Raw genomic sequence first — 24,162 nt, forward strand, 5'->3', positions numbered from 1 at the left:
TGAGACCATTCATGTGTGGGGTTGCTTCTCATCCAAGGGAGTGGGCTCACTCACAATTTTGCCCAAAAACACAACCATGAATAAAGAATGGTACCAAAACACCCTCCAACAGCAACTTCATCCAACAACAGTTTGGTGAAGAACAATGCATTTTCCAGCAGGATGGAGCACCGTGCCATAAGGCAAAAAAAGTGATAACTAAGTGGCTCGGGGACGAAAACATTGACATTTTGGGTCCATGGCCTGGAAACTCCCCAGATCTCAATCCCATTGAGAACTTGTGGTCAATCCTCAAGAGGCGAGTGGACAAACAAAAACCCACTAATTCTGACAAACTCCAAGAAGTGATTATGAAAGAATGGGTTGCTATCAGTCAGGAATTGGCCCAGAAGTTGATTGAGAGCATGCCCAGTCGAATTGCAGAGGTCCTGAAAAAGAAGGGCCAACACTGCAAATACTGACTCTTTGCATAAATGTCATGTAATTGAAACGTATGAAGTGCGTGTAATTATATTTCACTACATCACAGAAACAACTGAACAAAGATCTAAAAGCAGTTTAGCAGCAAACTTTGTGAAAACGAATATTTGTGTCATTCTCAAAACTTTTGGCCACGACTGTAGTATTGACCCTAATAGACAAGGTAGGAGTTCTGAGGCTGTTTAAGTGCAATAGTAGCCACAGCAGTACAGCATAAAACCTGAGGTACAAGGCAGGAGATGTGTGGTTATATAAAGGTAGACATAAAGCCAGCAGGGGCAGTAGTAGCGGCAGCTACACAGTATGAAACATGACAAACAACGCAGGAAATATGCACCTGTGTAGGGGTAGTAATAGTGGCAGGGGCAGTACTAGCTGCGGCCACTAACAGCAATGACAGATGTAGGCAGTAGCAGCAGCCAAAGGTGTGTAATAATCCTCACAGATTTTCACAAATGTAATGTTTTCCACACTTTGAGGGATAATTTGTCAGCTTTGGTGTGACACTGCCATCTGGGGAGCTGAATACCCTCTATGACAGCACACTGGGTGCTGGACAAGACAGTGCACCAATAACAAACTGGGTCCATTCCTGCCACCCAGAAGTCCATGGGGCCAGGGTAGGTGCTGAAAAAAAAGAGCACAGCCCAGGAACAATGGACCCTGGTTGTTTAGGTTGTGCCAGTCAGTTTGCTGATGTCTGCTAGGTTGGTGCAGCGGTTGAAAAAACTGTTTTATCCTATTCAGCAAATGATATTGGCTTCTTCAGGGCAAGGTGGTCAGCGACATATGGACTGTTATATACTAGCTGACCCTGTGTGCTGGAGAACTGCTTCTCCCTGACTGTATTTACACTGACGGCAGTGAGCGCTGACAGCACTTCTCTCCTCTGTGTGCCCGCTGGCTGGTTGGTTAGTGAGCGCACCAGGGGGGTAGATGACAGGAGCTTTACATTATATAGGGGCAGTGTAATGGATGTATGCAGTAAGGAGAGCACCTCACAGTGAGCTGTCTTCTGGGTACAGTGGTGAATGAAGAACCACTGCACACTCAGAATTAGATGCAAGTAAAATATATTTTATTTTTACAGTATATCCTCCAAATAAATTGATATATTAAGACAATAATACCTTTTTAGCATATTTTTTCTGATGTTTTGGTCAAAAAAATACACAATATGATTTGCAAGTTGAGTAAATAAAGACAATGGGTAATAGGGAAAGGGGACAATGTAGGTAGAGACATAATCAATGTCAGGAGGGCATATATGTGACATAAATGAGGCCAAGGTGGGTGACACGATGCTAGAACATGCACTTACAAAGCTAAGTAGTACAACAGTAGCTGAAAACAGCAGAGGAGCTGGATATAGCGTCAGAGTAGATATAGGCAGTATCCATCTGGGGAAATGATCTAAACATAGACAGGGTAATGGTGAAGAACGAGAGCATGGTGTCTGGAGGCATAGTGGTGGTAACATAGTGGTCTAGGGAGAGGAGCAGCCCCAGGGCCGGCATAAGATCTTACCAAAGAGAGGAGGCAGAAGTCATGGAGGATCCCCCGTGCTGCGGGGAGACTGTGTGTCATGGACGCTATGTGTAGGGATGCCAGGTGTGGCGTCTTTCTAGGCGCAGTGCGGTTGTGCCGGTGGTGAGATCCCGCAGGACTATGCTGATAGAGGCAGGCAAACTGTGGTGATGCGGGAATGGGTGGCGTTTCGCCCGTGTGTAGAAGAAACGCCATGTGGAGGGGGCAGAGCACAGAATACAAATGGTAGAGGCGCAGGAGAGAGGTGAATAAGCAAATGAAGAATGGAAATGTTAATAGAGGAAGAATAGGATGGATGTGCCAGAGAGAGAATGAGCGATAGAGGATTCAAGGGCAGATGGAGAATTTGTGTGAAGAGGAATATGACTAGAAAAGGAGAGAGAATTAATAAAAACATGGCTGCACAACATTTCACATGCAAACAATAGAACTGAGAAATGGGGATTTTTCTAAATTAAAGTGGTATTATACCAACTAGAAATGAACATTTTTGATCCAACATGTGTCGGGCCCATCTACCAGGCGTCAAGGTGGCTTCCACAGATGGGTACCTAACACTAATGAAACTGCCTCTCTTGGACTTACCTAAGCCTACAATATTCAGGGCAGTGTAGGAACCAGCTACATTTATTCCTAAGTACAACAACAGACTGCATTTCATGTGATATTGAACACTCTAAGGGCTGGAGCTAAACAACAAGTCTGGAAAGAAGTGAAAGTTCATCCATCTTGGAGTGAAGCTGGGAGACTGAGGACCTGTGTGAGGAGAGGATCCATCGACATCCAGGTCTGGGAGCATCCTTCAGTGACCAGAGCTGCAGCCAAGTGAAGCTGATCGTGTCCAAGACCCTGATCCTGTCCAGAGGAAGGAGGATTGCTGCCAGGAACGCTGATAAGAGTGGAGGAGCAGAGGAACTTATACTGCGGGACCGCACGCTTGTTGGAGAAGCCTTTGTTCGATTCACAGTCACCAGCTGATGCAGAGCAGACCAGGGCCAATAAGACTGATCGTGCACGCACCTCACTGCAGTGTTGGCGCCTAAAATACTAGAGACTGAGACCAGGCCTGTGATTAGTTAGTTAGGGTTTATTTTTGTGTCAGGCCTCAAGGATTGTTAACTGTTCACTACAAGGACTTCACAGTTATTGTTACAGTTCACACCGGAGAGCTGATAAACTTCACCACAAACTCAAGCCGGGCTGGCGTTTACTCAGAAGAAACACTAAGGCACGTGCTAAATGACCAGTTATTGGAGGTGTCCCCCACTAATGACATGGAGCAATGTGGACAGACAGCGAGACGTCTCTATGGATCTGAGGGGACGAGGAATCTATAGAGGAGCTCGGATTAAGAGATCGCTGTCTGACGGCGTCATTCTCCGCACTGGATTCTCTCCATCCCAGGAGAAGCGCGGCGTCTGCTCTGTTCTGGGGGAATCCGCTCTGCACTTCTCTTCTGTAAAGTGTCCCCATCACTGAGCATAGAACAGACATTTCTACATGGAACACGTATGTGACACGTCTGCGCTGCACATGCCTTCTAGCCATGCCCCCTAATAAACCCAGGGAGGCGGTCCCTGATGATTGGCACTGTGGCTGGCGCTGTGATGGGCGCCCCCTGGCTGCCATACATTCCTGTGTCTGCACCAAATCCCCGGAATAATCACCACAGGACCTGTCCAGCCGAATGATGACAAACTCCACTATTTCCTGTGGATTTAGAGGGGTTACCTGGTAATTAATATCAGATTGTCAGGGTCCAATACCTGAGACCCCCACCGATCAGCTCCAGGGAGCACAGCAGCCACTGAAACAGCTGAATTGGGACTCGGACCCCCACCGATGTGATAATGACCTGAGGATAAGTCATCATTATCAATTCCTGCATCACCTCTTACTAGGGTTGTTGCGGGTATCGAAATTTAAATACTTTTGTCCCGGTATCTATACGATATCGGGATTTCCATTTTTTCGATACTGGCCAGTTTTAAAAAAAGACACCAAAATTTGAAGTATAAATCACCCCCTTTCCTAATTTTACATACAAAATATGTAAACAATAAATAAATAAACATTGCCACGTCCGAAAAGTCCAAAATATTAAAATATTTAAAAAATCTGTGCGATTCGCCATTTTTTAAAATGCGGAATGCACGTGGCTTTTTTGTTTTATTTTTCTCTCGTGGTATCGAATGGTATTGAGTATCGCAATACTTTTTTATGGTATCGAAACTGAATAAAAATTCTACCTCTTACATCACATTTCATATCCACCACATAAAAGGAATGATGAGCAGGTAAGAATGGATGATGGGAGTTATCTCCTTGAATCGTCCTCCTCAGGAATAGGCTGCGATCCCCATACTCGATAAGAGGGGCCGGTCTCCACAGTAACTAAAGGCCCAGCCTGTGAGGGGAGGAGGAGCCTGGAGGACACTGGACATTTCTGTATAAAATAATGGATTTCCCCAAATAGATGAGAACTTTTCGGCAGAAAACCTCATTCACACGGAGCAGATACTCTCATCCACTACTACTCCCCCCATCATACTAAGCTGAGGAGCAGAGAATCTCCAGAGGTGACATGTCTGAGCTCTCCACCACACTGTCTCCTCACAGCTCATCTTACCTGCAGGCTGGAGGAATGGCTGATACCAGAGAGAACAAGAGCCCTGACTACCGACCAGGACCTGCCCAGTATCTGCTGCACTGCCAGAGCTGAAGGACCTGGGGTGACGTCACTGTCATGTGATCAATGCAAGGGCGGAGCTAAGCAGTAGAGTCACTGATCATATGACAGTGACATCATCACAGGTCCTTCACCAACTCTTTATTGCTGAGCTCCAGCTCCTCCAGTTCTCTCCTCTTCTCCTGAATGACCACCAAGGATGGACAGGATGGAGATCAGCAGAAGAATATTAGACCTCACCTTGGAGATCATCTCCCTGCTGAGCGGAGAGGTAAACTTTTCTAGATTTCTCTCCTCTTTATAGTATTCTGTAACAAGTCAGACATCGGGAAGGAGAATCCATCATAGGAAGTGATCAGTGGCGGACTGGGAACATAAAATGGCCCTGAAAAATATTAAAGGTTGTCCTCTTTTGTAGTCGGGTTCAAATTGATGGAAGGCAGGGCTAGCAATACCATATTGTGGCACATTATACCACCCCAACAGAGCCAAATACCACAGTCCATCACAAAATACATCCCCAAAAACTTTCACTGGCCGGTCATGAGGAGAGCTCAGGTGGTCAACTGTGCATTGCCAACCGGGAAATTTCCCTGTAAAGTCTATGGCCAGTCCTCACCTGGAAGTGATAGGAAGAGTCCAGGGTCCTGTAGAACGGCCTCCAGACCTTCCAAGTGATGGAGAACCTGAAGATCAGCCCCCAGTATGGTGAGTGATGTATCATGTGACCAGTGACCAATAGTCATGTTGTAGGAGCCATGAGAAGGTAAGTAGGCACGTTGTACCCAGGAGGAGAGGGCCGGAGGAGAGCACATGGCCCCTGAAGGGCTTATTCCCTAAGTGTCTCTCTCCATCCACAGGAGTACACAATAGTGAAGAAGACTTCGGGGGACTGTGTGACTCCCATCATCCATCTCCAGGAGTCAGGAGGGCGAAGCAGGACCCCTCACCCCATCACAGAGCCTCCCCCTCACCCCCTGATACATGAGCAGAAGATCCTAGAACTCACCCACAAGATGATGGAGCTGCTGACTGGAGAGGTGACACTGCTGGGAATGCTGGGAAATTCTCCAGTAACAGCACTGGAGGGGTCTGGGTGATGACGGTGTCATTGTGTTGTCAGGTTCCTATAAGATGTCAGGACATCACTGTCTATTTCTCCATGGAGGAGTGGGAGTATATAGAAGGACACAAGGATCTGTACAAGGAGGCCATGATGGAGGAGCACCAGCCTCTTATATCACAAGGTAAGACCCGTCATGTGTAGTGTATACACGTGTGTGCAGTGACATGTAATGGAGGAGCACCAGCCTCTTATATCACAAGGTAAGAGCCGTCATGTGCAGTGTATACACGTGTGTGCAGTGACATGTAATGGAGGAGCACCAGCCTCTTATATCACAAGGTAAGAGCCGTCATGTGCAGTGTGTACACGTGTGTGCAGTGACATGTAATGGAGGAGCACCAGCCTCTTATATCACAAGGTAAGAGCCGTCATGTGCAGTGTGTACACGTGTGTGCAGTGACATGTAATGGAGGAGCCCCAGCCTCTTATATCACAGGGTAAGACCCGTCATGTGCAGTGTATACACGTGTGTGCAGTGACATGTAATGGAGGAGCACCAGCCTCTTATATCACAAGGTAAGACCCGTCATGTGTAGTGTATACATGTGTGTGCAGTGACATGTAATGGAGGAGCTCCAGCCTCTTATATCACAAGGTAAGAGCCGTCATGTGCAGTGTATACATGTGTGTGCAGTGACATGTAATGGAGGAGCACCAGCCTCTTATATCACAAGGTAAGAGCCGCCATGTGCAGTGTATACACGTGTGTGCAGTGACATGTAATGGAGGAGCACCAGCCTCTTATATCACAAGGTAAGACCCGTCATGTGTAGTGTATACATGTGTGTGCAGTGACATGTAATGGAGGAGCACCAGCCTCTTATATCACAAGGTAAGACCCGTCATGTGCAGTGTGTACACGTGTGTGCAGTGACATGTAATGGAGGAGCACCAGCCTCTTATATCACAAGGTAAGAGCCGTCATGTGCAGTGTATACACGTGTGTGCAGTGACATGTAATGGAGGAGCACCAGCCTCTTATATCACAAGGTAAGACCCGTCATGTGCAGTGTATACACGTGTGTGCAGTGACATGTAATGGAGGAGCACCAGCCTCTTATATCACAAGGTAAGACCCGTCATGTGCAGTGTATACACGTGTGTGCAGTGACATGTAATGGAGGAGCACCAGCCTCTGATATCACAAGGTAAGAGCCGTCATGTGCAGTGTATACACGTGTGTGCAGTGACATGTAATGGAGGAGCACCAGCCTCTTATATCACAAGGTGAGACCCGTCATGTGCAGTGTATACACATAAAACTGTAATAAGTCATTATGGGCTTTGTAGCCCCCCAACCCCCCCCGATTCGCTGCTCTGTATTTGCCCTAATTGTCACTTCCCCTACCGCCACCACCATGGCTCCACAGGCCACTACTACTAATAGTTGGTTGGCTGGTGCTGCTACTGCTGCTACTTACATTCTGACTCAGTCTTTCGTTTTGCACTCTTCCATTTCCAGACCTTTTATTATGAGGCCTATAAATAAAAAGGCACGGTTTGGTACACACAGATTATTAAACGATACTAGCAAAACTGCAGGTGTTTTTTTCTGTAATTTAAAGACAGAGATTAAATCTCCTAAATCCCTCCAATTTCACAAACACACTGCACATTGGTATTAACAATTTACAATGATAATGCAATATTTGCAGTGAGACGTGTTTGAAGTACATATTCTGATGCAGTGATACAGACTCTTCACTGAAACACTTTTGCAGTGATGTCAAACATCTTTTGTACTAGAGGTTGTGATGCGGTAATGCCTTCAGTAACACCGTTATAATTTGTGTTACTGATGTGAAATGCATTTGCTGCAGTATACTATCCACCCCATATATTGCAGCAATGTTCATGTTCAGTAACACAGCTATGATAATGGCGTTAGAATTGCTGTATTATTGCAGTAAAATAAATGTGTTTTTTAAGGAATAACACATGTTCACTAAGAGTCAGGTGTAGCCATGTAATATTTTTGCAGTGATGTGACTCATCTTCTAAACTAGATGCTGTGATGCGGTAATGCCTTCAGTAACACAGTTCTAATTTTCGCTACTGGTGTGTAATGTATTTTCTGTATCCACTCGTTACCTTGCAGCAATGTACAAGATATTCAGTAACACGGCTATCAGATATCTGCAATCAGATATAAACTGACTGCACAGTGAAACACTATCATGCATTAATTTCAGGACAAGAGAGCCACAGTTGACCTGGGAGATGCGGCCAACACATGGACCGTGTTTCCGTGGTTGATCGCGATAATGTAAATCAGCAGTTCTGTACAGGGGGTGCACTGTCTTGTTCTGTTTTTAGAAAATGTGTAGACTTTCCAGAAGTCTGTTGTAAAGGTAGCCAAACGCCCCTTAGGTAAGAGGTGGGAAAGCTGGTGCACCTGCAGCGAACCCCTGAGGAGTCGCTGCAGAGGATAGGAGTGGTAGTGGCCCTGATGACATGTTGTGTCACAGTGTGCTCCCTCAGGCTATTGCTCCCTGGGGATCGGTGCAGTGGACAGGTGGATTGAAGAATCAGGCTAGAAGTAAAAGTATAAGTCTCTCTACTTAGTACAAAATATAACTTGTGATACATCCAGCAGTAAACGGAACAAGCCGCAATTTCTGTCCCCAGATGAAGAAGTATGGTGGGTGGATAAGTGTCAGTTAATGCACCTCAGATATGGTACTTTGCTGATAATAGCCTCTCATACTTCTGTCTACCAGCTATAAGCTAGTACTTGTGGATACTTCTGTCCAAAGTATAATGCAGGCTTGGAGTTGGTCTGGCCTGGATGTTATCTAGGTGATGGGTGTCTGAACTGTATTCCCTCACCTGCAGCAGGGTCTGTAAAGCTGTGACTTGCTGGTCACTCTACAGTCTGTATCATGATGTAGCTTTTCAGTTATCCTGCTGCTCTTGCCGTCTCCGGGGTAGTGGTCTCACAGGAGAGCTGGATCACTTCATGGTCCCTAAGACCCTTGGAGTAGATACTCTTAAAGGGGTTCTCCGGGAATTAAGAAAATAAAAATACTTAAATATTACTTTAGTATAAATATATTCCCAAATACCTTTCATTAATTATAATGGCTCGTTTTGTCTGGGGAGCAATCATTAGGAGAAATAAAATGGCCGTCGTCCTATAAGTACACACAAAACCTGTCCTATCACATTGAAGGACACGTTACTTCACAACACTGAGGTAAAAAGCTGCCTCATCCTCCTCTCTGCTCTGCTTGTTCAGGATTTTTTCATTTTATGATCCTGAATACAGCTGAGAAGATCTTCAGCTGAATCTCTGTAGGAATGTTGTTCATGAGGAGACATGAAGTACAGAGAGGACAGAAAGGAAAGGTTGTGGTAATGGAGACTGCATACACGTGCTGCTTATTATTATCTACACCCCCATCTGTACTTCATGTCTCCTCATGAACTCCATTCCTACAGAGATTCAGCTGAAGATCATATTAAATTGTATTCAGGATCATAATCCCTGACAAGTAAGAAAGGAAGATGAGGCAGCTCTTTAACTTGTCCTCCTGTGTAATTAGGACAGGTTTTGTGTGTACTAATAGGATGGCGGACATTTTATTTTTCCTAATGATTGCTCCCCAGACAAAACGAGCTATTTAACCTAATGAAAGGTATTTGGTAATATATTTATAATGAAATAATACTCCAGAGACTCCTGCCTTCACACACTGCACTGTGTGATAAAGTGCACGGTAGAGGTATGGGGGGGGGGGGGGATCTCACCTGGTGGTTCAGTTTAGCTGGGTGAGATAACTGAAATCCAGAAATAGTGCTGCTTCACCAGGGCATAGCTTGCTGGAGATTGTTTTGTTTAAAGTTGTATGGGCTGGATTTCTTTGGACTGGGAGACATGTTGGTAGTGGGAGTCTCTCAGTCCACTACAGATATTACCTTTAGCTGAGGAGATCACAGGTGAGGTCAGCTGGGCTATAATCAAGGAGGGATAAGACAACCCCCTGTGTATGACTGGGGAGAGGAAGTGACCCTACAGAGAGGGTTGGAGCCGGAGACCCTGTGTGTAAACTGCGTTTTGTTGGGGTGAGTCAGGGAGAAGACCTCTGTATTAGGCTACATTCACACGAACGTAGTTTGTTTCCGTGTCCGTTCCGGGATTTACGGAACATACGGATGTCATCCGTTTTTTTTTTTTTTTTGCAGGACCGCAAAACACATACAGTCGTGTGCATGTAGCCTTAGTTAGAGCCCAAACGGGCAGGTGTTTATTTTGGTTTATTTTTGTGATGGTGCTGAAGTGCCAGAATAAAGCACCCTGTTGTCAGAGGAGAAATATGTGATTGCAACCCCCTGTGAGAGAGAGATCCCTTACAACTGCCAGAAGCTTAGATACACACAGAGCTCAGAGTCTTCTGCCTCCACACACTGCACTGCCAGGAGCTTAGATACACACTGCACTGCCAGAAGCTTAGATACACATAGAGCCCAGAGTCTCCTTCCTCCACACACTGCACTGCCAGGAGCTTAGATACACCCGGAGCTCAGGGTTTTTCCCGTCAGTGCAGCTTAATGAGGGTCTGAGTTTTGCGGGATGAGTTGTACTTTTTCTCGGCCTTATTATCGGGGACATGGGACTCACTGATTAACCTTTATTCCTGTTGTTTGTTGGAGGCATCATGAAGAAAACCAGCAATACGAGCCTTCTCCTGAATGAGCCACCAAGGATGGACAGGAAGGAGATCAGCAGAAGAATATTAGACCTCACCTTGGAGATCATCTCCCTGCTGAGCGGAGAGGTAAACTTTTCTAGATTTCTCTCTTCTTTATTGTATTCTGTAACAAGTCAGACATCGGGAACAGGGCCGGACTGGGTATGAAAACCAGCTCTGGAAAAAATTACATACCAGCCCCATAGCATTGTGTAATTATACCAGCACTCCAGGACAACATCATTTTCTTGTTTACCCGCATGGCATCCGCTTGTGTTAAAGAGCCCTAAGCCCAATGCATGACTACACTCACCCAGTCCTAATAAAATCTGGTCCTACCTCATGCAGGTTGTCGTTGGCGTGATGGCCCACTGGATCCAGAACATTAAGCTGCAGTGGTTCTGGGGACTATAGTGTCTCGTTAATGTGAGGTAAATTAGAGATTAGTGCCACGAATAATATACAAGATTGCCTCCTTACAGCCAGATGAGGATGATGATGGGCTCTAGCTGCAGTCTGGCTCCACTGGTCTTGTGTAGAACAGGCTCTCTGGAGGCTGCTTGTAACTGTGGTCACGAAAATCAATGTTCTGGGATAACGGGAAGCAGCTACATTTTTTGGGGCCCTTTACACAGCTCAAGGTCTGGGCCCCAGGGTCTGACGGTGAGTATGCCCATAAGGCCCACCCATAAGTCCACCTACATGTCCCACCCATGAGTTTCTTCACAGTGGGTGAAGTGTGTAGGGGATGTGTTATGTGCTGCTGTAGAGAATCTAATGTGTGTGCTTATGGAATGTAGTGTATAGGGATAGCAGTGTGTGTAGATGATGCAGTGGATTGCAGTTTTGTGTAAGGGATAGAAAGAAGTTTGTGTTTGTGTATAAGCTATGTATTGTGTGTTTCTGAATGTGTCTACCGAATGCATGTGTTTGTATGTGTAAGGGCTGCAAGGTGTGTTTCTGTGTATGTGTGCAAGGGGTGCATTGTGATGGATGTCAATCTTCCCTACCTCCCTTGTCACTCTCCCCCCATCCCTTGTCACTCTCTTCTCCCCCCTTATCACTCTCTTCTCCCCCTTGTCACTCTCTTCTCCCCCTTATCACTCTCTCCCCCCCCCCTCCCTTGTCACTCTCTTCTCCCCCTCCCTGCCTTGTCACTCTCTTCTCCCCCTCCCTGCCTTGTCACTCTCTTCTCCCCCTCCCTGCCTTATCACTCTCTTCTCCCCCCCCTCCCTTGTCACTCTCTTCTCCCCCTCCCTGCCTTGTCACTCTCTTCTCCCCCTCCCTGCCTTGTCACTCTCTTCTCCCCCTCCTGCCTTGTCACTCTCTTCTCCCCCCTTATCACTCTCTTCTACCCCTTATCACTCTCTCTCCCCCCCTCCCTTGTCACTCTCTTCTCCCCCTCCCTGCCTTGTCACTCTCCCCCTCCTGCCTTGTCACTCTCTTCTCCCCATCCCTGCCTTGTCACTCTCTTCTCCCCCTCCCTGCCTTGTCACTCTCTTCTCCCCCCTCCCTTGACACTCTCTTCTCCCCCCCCTCCCTTGTCACTCTCTTCTCCCCCCCTCCCTTGTCACTCTCTTCTCCCCCCCCTCCCTTGTCACTCTCTTCTCCCCCCCTCCCTTGTCACTCTCTTCTCCCCCCCTCCCTTGTCACTCTCTTCTCCCCCCCTCCCTTGTCACTCTCTTCTCCCCCTCCCTTGTCACTCTCTTCTCCCCCTTCTGCCTTGTCACCTCTCTCTCTCCCCCTTCCTGCCTTGTCACTCTCTCTTCTCCCCCTTCCTGCCTTGTCACTCTCTCTTCTCCCCCTTCCTGCCTTGTCACTCTCTCTTCTCCCCCCTCCCTGCCTTGTCACTCTCTCTTCTCCCCCCTCCCTGCCTTGTCACTTTCTTCTCCCCCCTCCCTCCCTTGTGACTCTCTTCTCCCCCCCCCTTGTCACTCTCATTCTCCCCCCTCCCTCCTTGTCACTCTCATTCTCCCCCCTCCCTCCCTTGTCACTCTCTCCCCCCTCCCTCCCTTGTCACTCTCATTCTCCCCCCTCCCTCCCTTGTCACTCTCATTCTCCCCCTCTCTGTCACTCTCATTCCCCCCCCCCCCCCCCCCCCCTTATAGTGTAGCATGGCCGAGCTCTGTTCGTTCTGCGGTACAGGAGCATTTGTTTCCTGTACCCGGCCTGACTGAAAGGAAGTGCACACTAAGTGAGCACTTCCTGTCATTCCGGCCGGGTACAGGAAACAAAAGCTCCTGTACCGCGGAACGAACAGAGCTCGGCCATGCTACACTAGAGGCTCTTCCCTCCTGTCAGTCCCTCTCTTCAGGCTGTGCCCGGGTGGTGCATAATCATGGGCGGGGTCACCATACTTTAAAAAAAACTTGCGGCAGGACTGGCCCGGCCTGCGCCCCTGGCCGGCGGCCTACCGGGAAATTTCCCAGTAGGCCAGTCCAGCCCTGATGGGGAAGGAGAATCCATCACAGGAAGTGATAGGAAGAGTCCAGGGTCCTGGAGAACGGCCTCCAGACCTTCCAAGTGACGGAGAACCTGAAGATCAGCCCCCAGTATGGTGAATGATGTATCATGTGACCAGTGACCAATAGTCATGTTGTAGGAACCATGAGAAGGTAAGTAGGCACGTTGTACCAGGAGGAAAGGGCCGGAAACAAGATGTTCAGATGGCGGAGTGCGGCCTGGAGGGAGGTTTTCTACCACTAGTTGGACATCAGAGAAGATTACCGTAGCAGAAGAGCCCATGGTCTACTAAAAGAGCAGTTATCAGCAGGATCAACCCCACTAAACCTTTCATACTGCCTGGTAGGCTTGTGAAAATCGGATGCAGAGTTTCTGAGAAAAAACACCTTTATCCTTTATACAAGTGAGGGCTTCAGTGCACCAAGCGGCGAGGCTTAGCTTCTGTGTGTGCTGACCACAACCCTCGATCTACTGAAGCCCTCACATGCCAGCAGGATCAACTCTATTAAATGTAGGGTTGATTATGCTGATGGAAAACTTTCTTTTCTCTGTATGTTAAACAGCTGCAGAGGTATCTGCTATGCAAATAAGCAAGGAGGACCAACTGCTTTTGTTATGCATGTGCAGCTAGTAATATAAATTAGGCCTCATGCACACGACAGTATTTTTTCACGTTCCGCAAAAACAGGGTCCGTAGGTCCGTGATCCGTGACCGTTTTTTCGTCCGTGGGTCTTCCTTGATTTTTGGAGGATCCACGGACATGAAAAAAAAGTCGTTTTGGTGTCCGCCTGGCCGTGCGGAGCCAAACGGATCCGTCCTGAATTACAATGCAAGTCAATGGGGACGGATCCGTTTGACGTTGACACAATATGGTGCCATTTCAAACGGATCCGTCCCCATTGACTTTCAATGTAAAGTCTGGAGTCCCTTTTATACCATCTGATCAGAGTTTTCTCCAATCCGATGGTATATTTTAACTTGAAGCGTCCCCATCACCATGGGAACGCCTCTATGTTAGAATATACTGTCGGATATGAGTTAGATAGTGAAAACTCATTTCCGACAGTATATTCTAACACAGAGGCGTTCCCATGGTGATGGGGACGCTTCTAGTTAGAATATACTACAAACTGTGTACATGACTGCCCCCTGCTGCCTGGCAGCACTCGATCTCTTACAGGGGGCCGTGTTCAGCACAATTAACCCCTCAGGTGCCGCACCTGAAGGGGTTAATTGTACTATCATATCCCCCTGTAAGAGATCAGGGCTGCCAGGCAGCAGGGGGCAGACCCCCCCCCCCCCCTCCCCAGTTTGAATATCATTGGTGGCCAGTGCGGGCCCCCCCCTTCCTCCCTCTATTGTAATAATTCGTTGGTGGCACAGTGTGCGCCCCCCCCGTCCCCCCCCCCCTTCCTCCCTCTATTGTAATAATTTGTTGGTGGCACAGTGTGCGCCCCCCCCTTTATTGTAATAATTTGTTGGTGGCACAGTGTGCGGCCCCCCCTTCCTCCCTCTATTGTAATAATTCGTTGGTGGCACAGTGTCCGCCCCCCCTCCCTCTATTGTAATAATTCGTTGGTGGCACAGTGTCCGCCCCCCCCCCCCTTCCTCCCTCTATTGTAATAATTTTTTGGGTGGCACAGTGTGCGCCCCCCATCGCCCCCCCCCCTTCCTCCCTCTATTGTAATAATTTGTTGGTGGCACAGTGTGCGCCCCCCATCCCTCTATAGCATTATCAACATTGGTGGCCAGTGTGTGGCCTCCCATCTCCCCCCGATCATTGGTGGCAGCGGAGTTCCGATCGGAGTCCCAGTTTAATCGCTGGGGCTCCGATCGGTAACCATGGCAACCAGGACGCTACTGCAGCCCTGGTTGCCATGGTTACTTAGCAATAGTACAATAGTAAAAGATTCATACTTACCTGGGAGCTGCGATGTCTGTGTCCGGCCGGGAGCTCCTCCTACTGGTAAGTGACAGGTCTGTGCGGCGCATTGCTGTCACTTACCAGTAGGTGGAGCTCCCGGCCGGACACGAACATCGCAGCAGCCAGCAGGTAAGTATGAATCTTCTACTATTGTACTATTTCTAAGTAACCATGGCAACCAGGACTGCATGGGACTCCGATCGGAACTCCACTGCCACCAATGATCGGGGGGGGGGGGGGGGAGATGGGAGGCCGCACACTGGCCACCAATGTTGTTAATGCTATAGAGGGAGGGGGGGCCGATGGGGGGCGCACACTGTGCCACCAACGAATTATTACAATACAGGGAGGAAGGGGGGGGGGGCGGGGGGGGGGCGCACACTGTGCCACAAACGGATTATTACAATACAGGGAGGGAGGGGGGGGGGGCGCACACTGTGCCACAAACGAATTATTACAATAGAGGGAGGGAGGGGGGGGGGGCCCGCACTGGCCACCAATGATATTAAAACTGGGGAGGGGGGGGTCTGCCTGATCTCTTACAGGGGTTAATTGTGCAGATCACAGCCCCCTGTAAGAGATCGGGTGCTGCCAGGCAGCAGGGGGCAGTCTTGTACACAGTTTGTAGTGTATTCTAACTAGAAGCGTCCCCATCACCATGGGAACGCCTCTGTGTTAGACTATACTGTCGGATATGAGTTTTCACGAAGTGAAAACTTGGATCTGAAAAAGCTTTTATGCAGACGGATCTTCGAATCCGTCTGTATGAAAGTAACCTACGGCCACGGATCACGGACACAGATGCCAATCTTGTGTGCATCCGTGTTCTTTCACGGACCCATTGACTTGAATGGGTCCGTGAACCGTTGTCCGTCAAGAAAATAGGACAGGTCATATTTTTTTGACGGACAGGATACGCGGATCACGGTCTCGGCTGCAAAACGGTGCATTTTCCGATTTTTCCACGGACCCATTGAAAGTCAATGGGTCCGCGAAAAAAAAAGGAAAACGGCACAACGGCCACGGATGCACACAGCGGTCGTGTGCATGAGGCCTTAGTCACCCCCTTTAAAACTGAAGTTATGCATTCTCTTTGGGGTTTTAAAGCTATGCATGATGGTCCTTTCATGTCCTCGAGTCAAGATTTTTCCAGCGATGATGACCAGGGCCAGGAGAAAGCCTTCCATAAGATGCAGAACTGTTAGTAGGACCAGTTAGAACCACCATGAACCTTAATGACATTAAAGGGGTATTCCAGTTATACAAAGTTATTCCCAATACACAGGATAGAGGATAACTATCAGATAATTGGGTAAATCCAAGGGTTTTTTGTTCACCCCTCTAAGCAAATCCCACAGTAAAGATTCTCAGTTATGACTCTGGATGTCTGGTGGATAGCCGTCTGTCTGCCTTTTCTTGGGAGTGGGATCAGATTTCATCAAGTCCTTGAATCCAATCTGCCATTATAGAGGGCCTAGAATTCCATCTCCTCCCAGAAGACAGATTTCTCCTCACATGAATTTTAAAGAATCATGTAAAGCAGCAGGCCATGGAGGGAGAGATGAGGGCTCTTGTCTTAAAGGGTTTCTGTCATCACAAAATTCGTTATGTAGCTGGCTGACATTAGCGATATGCTAATGTCAGCAGTACTTAACTGTGTAACTTCTATCTGCCTATATGCCGCCGTTCGCCTAGAAAACTAACTTTTAAAATATGCAAATGAGCCTCTAGGTGCTATTGGGGAGTTGCTGCAGCACCTAGAGGCTCCGTCTCCTCACCGTTCGAAAGTAAAATCCCGCGCCTGCGCCGTCCTGTTTAGTATTCGGCGCAGGCAGTGAAGGACGCTCGCCTGCTGCCAGCTTCCTCGCTGTGCCTGTGTCGAATACGTCACAGAGCTCCTCGGGAGTGCAGACAGCCGGCTAGCGTCCTTCACTCACTGCGCCTGCGCCGAACACTAAACGGGACGGCGCAGGCGCGGGATTTTACTTTCAAAGCGCAGAGCAGAGATGTCCATCAAAGCAAAATGGGTGTACCGAACGGTGAGGAGACGGAGCCTCTAGGTGCTGCAGCAACGCCGCAATAGCAGCTAGAGGCTCATTTGCATAATATATATATATATATAGTTAGTTTTCTGGGCGAACGGCGGCATGCGGGCAGATAAAAGTTACACAGTTATGTACTGCAGACATTAGCACATCGCAAATTTTGTGATGACAGAAACCCTTTAAAGGAGGTTCCAGGTGGTGATTCCTCCGATTGAAGAAGGGAGGTGATAGAGTGGCTTCCTCTAATAAAAATATGAAGTTGTTGAGGATCAAGCAATTCACCAAGTGGGGGAAAGTCAGCACACAGAGTTAGGGTACAGTAGAGTCCGGGTTCCCCCTTTATTTATACATAAAGAAGACAACACAAAGCCAATCAGATGTTTATGGTATAGGACACTGATCCAAACAGATTAGAGATAACAATGCATGATACTATCATATCAGGACACTGCAAGCTATGATGGAATGTATGGACGGGCAATCCCTTGGCAATCTATACAAGTCATCTAGCACCCCACCGTGTTGGAATGTTCTCAAGAAGTTTGGAAAGTGTCTTCAAACACAAAGTTAAGTCTGTTACATTAACAAAAAGATAACGTGGAGTCTGTTACATTAATACAGGGTATTTTAACCCCTTCACTTTCTTGTCAGGAAACAATTGGTTCCTTTCGATTAACCATAATTTTAAATATTCTAAATCTCTTTCTTTCTCACAAAAAGTTTCTTATGGAGACATTGAAATCTACAGTAAATGTGGCCTTCAAAAATTGTTTGATGGCATTGGTTGACTCAGAAGATCATCAAACGTATTATCAGATCCCTATTCACAAAGACCACCAGAAATTTTGACAGTTGCCATTCAGGGATCCTGGGTTTACTTCTGTAGACTTTTCTAGTTAGCTCACTGGTCCGAGCAAGTCCAATGCTATAGAGACCCAGACAAACTTTAAGGTTTCAAAGCGCAGTCCTTTCCAGCATTTATTGTCAGCGTAAACAGGCAGCACATGTACAGGATGCACGGTTAAAAAGAAAACATAACATAAAGAAACTCCTGCTCGTCCGAGCACTAACTAGACAGTAACGTACCTGACTGTCCCTAAATAAGACAGAGTAACAGCAACCTGTACCTTCTGCTCACATAGAGCAACCACCCTGTTAAGTAGGCCTCAGCCCAGCTCAGGCTGCAAAGTAAGTTGTTCCAGGGCTAGGAACAGAGCCCCTCACCATGTATAGGTGAGAAACCTAGGTGGAATATATACGCCATTTAACAATTTACCTGCTGCCCCCTTACACTTCCAATACAAGTTTCTTCCTTTTTAAATTTATCAACCCCCTAGATTCTTTACAAAGATCACCACAGAGATGGTCTCATTCATAAGTCCAGAAGACATTATCTTCATTCTATATTCGGGTGATTTCCTGGTGGTAGCAGATTCAGCAGAACATCTTTGTGCTCACCTTTTAGAGGTCTGTTCCATTATTCCCTCTATAGGATGGGACATAAATTTTGAAAAGTCAAACCTGACCCCATCAAGAACCTGCCTGGTTCTGAGAACATTGCTGGATTCCTTCTCTCAGACGTCCCTTTTGCCCCTGTTAAAGCAGAACCTGGTCAAAGGCAAAGCTATGGATCTCTATCCCCCACATCTCCACTTTCAGCAAAGCCATGTCAGTGCTGGGTTTCCTTTCCTCCTGCATACAGACAGTATAAAAGGCCCAGCTCAGATTTTGTCTACTTCAAAGCAACATTTTAAAGACAGGAAGACAAGCTCTCGACTTGAGGTCTTCGCTTTCTCAGAAACCAGGGCTTCTCTGCTATGGTGGACCAACTTGCACCATCTAAACAAGGGCCTTCCACGGCTCAGGCAGCATGATGATGATGATGAATACCAAGAGGCCTTGCAACCTGCAATGAAACAGTACTGGCTGCTATAGCAGTTCTGCATACCCCTCACTCTGTGGCAACAGGTTGACAAACACTGATCTAGAGAATCTAAAAAAGGCATAGTAAGCATTAAGGCTATTTAGATTCAGTAGGACATTTTTCCTTGTCTACCCTTTAGCTGGTTTTCTGGCAAAACTGAGGTGTGTACTTCTTTTATGTTGCAGGTTTCTTATCCAGTGGGGCAGGTCCTCTCCATGGGTGTCATTATAGGTTCTGGAAAAACAGATTTCCAGTAAGTGTAATGCATCTTTTTTCACCTAAGTGTCTCTCTCCATCCACAGGAGTACACAATAGTGAAGAAGACTTCGGGGGACTGTGTGACTCCAATCATCCATCTCCAGGAGTCAGGAGGGCGGAGCAGGACCCCTCACCCCATCACAGAGCCTCCCCCTCACCCCCTGATACATGAGCAGAAGATCCTAGAACTCACCCACAAGATGATGGAGCTGATGACTGGAGAGGTGACACTGCTGGGAATGCTGGGAAATTCTCCAGTAACAGCACTGGAGGGGTCTGGGTGATGACGGTGTCATTGTGTTGTCAGGTTCTTATAAGGTGTCAGGATGTCACTGTCTATTTCTCCATGGAGGAGTGGGAGTATATAGAAGGACACAAGGATCTGTACAAGGACGCCATGATGGAGGAGCACCAGCCTCTTATATCACAAGGTAGGAGCCGTCATGTGCAGTGTATACACGTGTGTGCAGTGACATGTAATGGAGGAGCACCAGCCTCTTATATCACAAGGTAAGAGCCGTCATGTACAGTGTATACACGTGTGTGCAGTGACATGTAATGGAGGAGCACCAGCCTCTTATATCACAAGGTAAGAGCCGTCAGTTTTTTATAACCTGTCAATCACTTACTCAAGGTGCCCAAGGGGAGGTCCGTTAATACAGGGTGCCCGGCAGCACCCCTCGCTGTCAGGTGCCCAGCGCCGCCTTCCCTGTCTTCAGCGACGCTTTCTACAGCTCAGCGCCGCCTCCGCAATCCTCCCCGTCCCTCTGCCAGATCCCGCGCCTGCGCACTAGGCTCGTTGAACAGTGGCTTCATTGAGCGAAGTGTGCATGCGCCGGCCTGATGCGCACTTCGCTCAACCCTGATATGACCTGCAGATTGGCGCTGAGCCTAGTGCGCAGGCGCGAGATCTGGCAGAGGGACGGCGGGGATTGCGGAGGCGGCGCTGAGCTATAGAAGGTGGCGCTGGGCACCGGACGGCGAGGGGTGCAGCCGGGCACCCTGTTTTAACAGACCTCCTCTTGGGCACCTTGAGTAGTAGTCTGGACATTAGCTTTTGTTTAGGTTAGAGGGGTTAAATCTGATGCCAGAATCCCTTTAAACATCATGTTAGGCCCCTGTATTTGCTTTATGAGTCCTATTGATAGGCTCCATTCACCTGAAGGACTTTATAAGGTTTCCTGCTGGATTTATTCTCCTCCAGGAGCTGCTGGGGATATCTGGGGACAGATGCCTCTTTTTGATGCAGCAGATGATTGGTGAGTTCTTCATCACTTCCTTGGCCCAGTTACTAGAGAAGAGGATAGGAGGATCCATTGTCTGGCCCTCCCATTCCTGGATGATCGTGTGGCTCGGGTGTGCTAGGGATTCCACACTGGGCATCTGACTGTAACAAGGCAGTGCCAAAGTAGATCACTTCTCCACAGTGGTAACGTATGGACAACAACAATGGTGCTGGTTGTACTGCTTCTTCTTTCTGTATCTCTTTAAAGTCTGCAGAACCTTAGGAATGCAGAGAGGTTCATGTTAAATGCTTCTGCAAGTTCCCTGGTTGAGGGATGCCAATTTAAGATACAGGCCAAACCATCTAAAATGTGAAGGGTTGCTTTAGCAATGCTCACTCTCATGGCAGTATGGTCTCTCTCATTGCATGGTCTTGTAGACTTTCTCTCTCTGTATACTTTGTCCATTCATGATTCCATACCTGTGGATTCACATCTGACCAGCAAAAAAATGCGGCTCGGATGCGGACCGAAACCATGGTTTGTGTGCATGAGGCCTAATAGGAATGTTATAAGTCTGTCTATGCTGTAGATTAAAAAAAATACAAATTTCTATTTTAACAGAAAATCCCAGTAAGAATTCTGAGGGAAACCTCATGTTATCACTAAATTATAAAGCAGAAGATGATATCATGCAGCACTCTTCAGGAGAAAAGGCACATCTAGGACTTCACAGTACAGATCTATCATGTAATCTCCCTAATCATGAGGGACCTTTTCCTGACCAATCATGGATTGTTACAAGTACAGGTCACAGAGAGGGTAAAAGGTTTCACTGTGATAAAGCATTCACAAAAAGATCAAGACTTTCTACACATAGAAGATGTTACACAGTGAAGAAACCACACTTCTGTTCAGAATGTGGGAAATGCTTTACAAATAAACTATATCTTGTTAAACATAAGAAACTTCATACAGGAAAGAAACCTCATACATGTTCAGAATGTGGGAAATGTTTTACACAGAAATCAAATCTTGTTTCTCATGAGAGAATTCACACAGGAGAGAAGCCATATTCATGTTCAGAATGTGGGAAATGTTTCACACAGAAATCACACCTTGTTAAACATGAGAGAATTCACACAGGAGAGAAGCCATATGCATGTTCAGAATGTGGGAAATGTTTTACAGATAAATCAGTTCTTGTTTGCCATGAGAGAGTTCACACAGGAGTGAAGCCGTATCTATGCTCAGAATGTGGGAAATGTTTTAAAGGAAGAACACATCTTGTTACACATCTGAGAATTCACACAGGAGAGAGGCGGTATTCATGTTCAGAATGTGGGAAATGTTTTGTAAAAAAATCAAGTCTTGTTAAACATGAGAAGCTTCACACAGAAGATAAACCACATTCACGTTCAGAATTTGGGAAATGTTTTACAGATGTATCAAGTCTTGTTAAACATGAGCGAATTCACACAGGAGAGAAGCCGTTTTCATGTTCAGAATGTAAGAAATGTTTTACACAGAAATCACACCTTGTTAGACATAAAAGAATTCACAGTAGAGAGAAGCCATATTCATGTTCAGAATTTGGGAAAAGTTTTACAGATATATCAAGTCTTGTTAAAGATGAGAAACATCACACAAGTGAGAAGCCGTTTTCATGTTCAGAATGTGGGAAATGTTTTATACATCAATCATATCTTGTTAGACATGAGAGAATTCACACAGGAGAGAAGCCGTTTTCATGTTCAGAATGTGGGAAATGTTTTACAAATAAATCACATCTTGTTACACATGAGAGAATTCACACAGGAGAGAAGCCATATTCATGTTCCAAATGTGGGAAATGTTTTACATATAAATCAAGTCTTGTTTCTCATGAGAGAAGTCACACAGGAGAGATGCCATTTTCATGTTCAGAATGTGGGAAATGTTTTCAAACTAAATCAAATCTTGTTGCACATAAGCGAGTTCACACGGGAAACAAATCACATTTATGTTCAGAATGTGGGAAATTTTTTACAGAGAAATCAAGTCTTGTTAGACATGAAATAATTCATAGAGGAGAGAAGCCATTTTTATGTTCAGAATGTGGGAAACGTTTTACACAAAAGACAAGTCTTGTTGCACATCAGAGAAGTCACACAAGACAGAAGTAGAGATTTGTGAATTTCTTCAGGTACAAATAAATTTAACCCAAATTGAAAGTGCCAAGATTACGTGTTCACAAAGACATGATTAAACATTTGACCATAATAGCAGCAGCGCGTGTAGCTAGCCAGGAGTAAGCTGAGTGGGGGATGTGGTGAAGCAGCCGTTCCTGCCGGCGATCTTCACCAGTCGGCAGTGCAGAGGAGAATGGCTCTCCTCTCTGCTCCTCTGGAATGGACCCTTGCTGAGGATCGTGCAGTTTTGGAGGCATTTAGATTCACTGGATGCTTCACTCCCGCCGCTGCCTGCACTACAGCATGCCTTACTGCAGCATCTGCCCGCCCCGCACCACAACATGCCTCACTCTCTCTGCTGCCCATCCGCACTACAGCTTGTCACTGCCAGACGACCAACACATCTTCTGAAATGCACTGGACACCATGATTTTGGCACATCTGCTTTGTAAGACGCACTGACTACCCCCCATTTTGGGAGGGGGAAAAAGTGCATGTTATAAAACAAAAATACGATACATCACAAACTGACATTTCCCATGTGTTTGAGTAAATCTAGCCAAGGTTGACATAGCACATGACCACCTTCCCACTGGAAAAGCCTGAGCTGAATTTAATATGATAAATTTCAAAATGGTGGTCGAACAACAAATAATGCAGCCTCTATGCCAATTAATACTTTCATAGATTGGAAGTCAATTTTCTACTAATTGCTCCAGTGAAAACTTTGTGTCCAGACTTTTGCCTCACCCTGTACTTTTTAAAATAAAAATGGTCCAAAAATGATCTCTTTTGGGAGAAAGTGTTTGGCTCTGTTTATACATGCATGGTGGTGTCAGAAGAAGCAATGGCTTGTTTTTAACAAGCATTCCAAAATGTATGCCTCTTTTGGGAGCAACAGCAGTATAGTATTGACCCTGATAGACAAGGCAGAAAATGTCCATGTAGGGGTAGTACTAAAGGCAGCAATATAGCATGAAACCCTGATGAACAAGGCAGGAGATGTGTCATTATATAGGAGTAGTAATAAAGGCAGCAGTACAGTATGAAACACCATAAACAAGGCAGGACATCTGAGGCTGTGTATGGGTAGTAGTAGTAGCCAAAAGCAGTACATCATAAAACCTGATTGACAAGGCAGGAGATGTGTGGTTATATAGAGATAGACATAAAGCCAGCAGGGGTCGTATAAAACATGACAAGCAATGCAGCAGATGTGCACCTGTGTAGGGGTAGTAGTAGTGGCTGCGGCAGTAGTAGCAGCCGCAGCAGCACTGTATGGAAAATGGACACCGTGGCAGTGGCAGTGGTGCCAGTGATAAATAGCCACTAACAGCAATGGCAGATGTAGGCAGTGGCACCAGCCAAAGGTGTGTGATAATCCTCATGGATTTGCAAAGAAAAGGGGTTTAGTCAGCACCTCCCAATGCGCAGGTGCACGCTGCCATGGCTGAAAACATAGAGAAAAAAAGGAAATGCAACAGCACCCTGCAAACAAGATAAAGTACAATAATGCCATAGTCACAAAAAACATTATAGTGCTAATGCTACGCTTATTTATAAAGTGAGATGCTTGGCCAATGCATTTTGTACAAAACCATCTGAGCCCGTCTGCCGAA

The 24,162-nt window shown here is 46.7% G+C and overlaps 1 long non-coding RNA gene across 1 annotated transcript; it reads left to right on the forward strand.

Annotated features, from left to right (window-relative positions):
• The first annotated feature begins 5,903 nt into the window (after nucleotides 1-5,903).
• LOC122938090 lies at nucleotides 5,904-19,242 on the forward strand. The gene is made up of 3 exons (XR_006389974.1): nucleotides 5,904-5,964; nucleotides 10,497-10,621; nucleotides 19,194-19,242. It is a non-coding gene; the product is annotated as an uncharacterized LOC122938090 (long non-coding RNA).
• The last annotated feature ends 4,920 nt before the right edge of the window (nucleotides 19,243-24,162 follow it).

The sequence above is a fragment of the Bufo gargarizans genome, chromosome 1 (genome assembly GCF_014858855.1).
Source record: "Bufo gargarizans isolate SCDJY-AF-19 chromosome 1, ASM1485885v1, whole genome shotgun sequence".
NCBI classification, from domain to species: Eukaryota; Metazoa; Chordata; class Amphibia; order Anura; family Bufonidae; genus Bufo; species Bufo gargarizans.